The 2979-nt window shown below is 49.6% G+C and overlaps 1 pseudogene; it reads right to left on the reverse strand.

Annotated features, from left to right (window-relative positions):
• Positions 1-1211: 1211 nt before the first annotated feature.
• On the reverse strand, positions 1212-2501 carry LOC102834480 (annotated as a pseudogene).
• Positions 2502-2979: the final 478 nt, after the last annotated feature.

Here is a 2979-nt window from a genome sequence, read left to right on the forward strand (position 1 = left end):
CTTCATGTGTCCCATTTCATTTTTTGACAAGTTTAAATTTTTCTAGATTCATACTTCATACATACCATGTTCCAATTATTAATGAATGTTTACATTAGTTTCTCCTCGTTTTGAGTTGTGCCCCATCAGCAAATGAAAGTCCCAAACACTATGTCCATCTATGTCATTAAAGTCAAATCTACTTTGAGGAGGCCTGTAATATTTCATGCCTTCCAATCAGAGTGGCTCCTCTTCTGGCAGTAGATCAGACAATGTTTTTCTAATAGTCATAACGTTTTCAGTGACTAACCATTCAGAAGTGGTCTGCTCTTCTTCTTCCTAGTCTCTCTTAGTCTGGAAGCTCTGCTGAAACCTGTCCACCATGGGTGACCCTGCTGGTATGTAAAATACCAGTGACATAGCTTCCAGCATCACAACAACTCACAAGCCACCACAGTATGACCAATTGACAGACAAGTAGTGGTACTGAATCATAGCAACTCTGTATATGGTTTCCTAGAAGAAACTGGTGGGTTTGAACCATCAGCCTCGCAGTTAGCAGTCCAGTGCTAACCGTATAATGCCACACCAGGACTCCATATTCTTGTTGTTAAGTGCCGTTGAGTTGGTTCTGACTTATAGTGACCATATCTAAGGGCTCCAGGGCTCCAGGGCTATAAATCTTTGTGGCAGCAGAAAACCTCATCTTTCTCCTTTGGAGAGGTTGGTGGGCTTGACCTTGTAGTTCACAGTCCAGTGTTTATCCTACAGTCTTTTTTTTTTTTTTCTGGAACAAATGGGCAGCCTTCCCCAGGGTGGGCAGCCTGTTTATTGAGTATAGAGGATATATTTACAAAATGAGTACACAAAATAAATAAGTGCACATTCTCCATCCAGTCCATGGCTTGAAGGTCTGGGGGGCAGGGATTTGCTATCAAAGGTCCAGGTCTCTAAATTCCTCTGTCCTATACCCTCAGGACCAGGCCTAACTTGCCCACCAGAAGTGGCAACAGTACCTGGCCAGTTTCCCAATTCAGGGGCACATAGTGCCCCCCCTAGGCTACCTCCATTCTGTTGTACCAGGCCCAGGCCAAGGGTGATAACAGAGATGGCTAAAGGCCCAGAGATGGGGCTGGGGCCACCTTCCACCTACCTCTAGCTATAGAGGCCTATTCAGAGAGGGACCAAACAGCCAGGACCATGCACGTCTGCACCATAGCCAGGTTCAGCCATTATACTGCTGCTGGTAGCTGGTAGCGCAGGTTGAGCTCCTGCAGCTCGTGCTCCCGGACGCGGCGAGACTTGGAGCGTGTAGAGCGGCTAGAACGTGTGGACTGGGCAGATTTGGTGCTCTGGCAGCACGAGGAGGCGCGTTTGAAAAGGTTCTGGGAGATAGAGCGGTGCAGGTTCTTCATGGATGAAGAGGCTGCCATACTCACCACCCATGGGTGCCTCAGGGCCTGTAGTGTTGTCATGCGAGCGCCAGGGTCCACCGTCAGCAGGCGGTCAATGAAGTCTTTGGCCAGGTTGGACACGCTGGGCCAGGGCTCCCCTGAGTAACTGTATTTGCCCTTGAGGATCTGCCGGTACAGCCTGGTGCGGTTGTCATCCTCAAAAGGCATTGTGCCACTGAGCAGGATATAGGCAATGACACCCAGTGCTCAAATGTCTACTACTGCCCACATGTCTACTGAGTTGGTATAGAGCTTACGAACCAGGATCTCAGGGGCGATGCACTCAGGTGTACCACAGGTGGTCTTCATCAGACAGTTATCGCCCTTCTTGCGGGCGCTGGCCAGGCCGAAGTCAGTAATGATGATCTTGGAGTCTGTGCCTGGCTGGTAGTAGAGCAGATTCTCAGGCTTGAGGTCTCGATGTGTGATGCCCAGTGCATGCAGATACAGGACACCATCCAGCACCATCTGCAGCACCCGAGTGGCATCACGCTCAGTGAAGGAACCCTTGGCAATAATGTGGTCGAAGAGTTCTCCACCAGTGGCCAGCTCCATCACTATGTACACACGCTCCTGTGTCTCAAACACCTCCACCAGCTGGATGATGTTAGCATGATGCACTCGCCGAAGCACACGAAGCTCTGACTCACACACCTCCTGCCCCTCCCGGTACTTGGTTTCAATCATCTTGATGGCATATGGCTGCCGGGTTGCCCGGTGCTCCATGCATACCACCCGACTGAAGCTGCCTCAACCAATGAGGGCCTTGATGTCATACTTGGCTGTCACACGTGGGTCAAACTTGGCCCTGTATTTGGCCACCCTGGTCCTATGAGGGGGTTCTGAGGAAGGTTCTGTATGACCAGTAGTGGGAACACTGGGACAGGGATGTGCGTGCTGACTGACTGCTGGAGACCCAGCTTTGAGAGGGCCAACACTGTCCATCTCCGTGATGAAGTACTTGTACACATCACTCTTGGTGCCACTGAAGGGTTCCACCTTCTTGACCAAATCCAGCTGGACATCTTTGGGCGGCTCGGGAAGGACCTTGCTTGTCCCACAGCCCATCACGGACATGGGAGCTGGCAGGACCTGCACTGCAGGCAGTGCCCCGTCTAAAACTCGCACGGGCGACAGGGTCTTCAGTGTCTCGGCTGCTCAGCCGACCATCTCAGGACTGCGGCCACTGCTGCCGCCACCACGACCACAGCCATCCTCGGGCCTTTATCCTACAGTCTTGCATAGGAAGACTAATATAATAAATTTTAGTACAATTTCAGCTAGACTCTCAATGTTTAGATGCCTTCTGTAAAACAAGGGTTTGACTATAGTTTTAAAAAATATGAAAAGGGAGACTAGGGGGCTTTATAAGACATTAAACCACATCACAAAGCATGTGCCATCAAAGATAGAGTCATTTCAGAATAGATGAATGGAACACAAGGAAAGCCTCAGAATAGTCAGAATGTTTATGGGACTGAAATAAATGACCAGGGTGAGATTTTATTTCAGATGAAATAAATGTTTCTTTAGTAAAGGTGATGCC

This window comes from Chrysochloris asiatica, unplaced genomic scaffold (genome assembly GCF_000296735.1).
Source record: "Chrysochloris asiatica unplaced genomic scaffold, ChrAsi1.0 scaffold00004, whole genome shotgun sequence".
NCBI lineage: Eukaryota > Metazoa > Chordata > Mammalia > Afrosoricida > Chrysochloridae > Chrysochloris > Chrysochloris asiatica.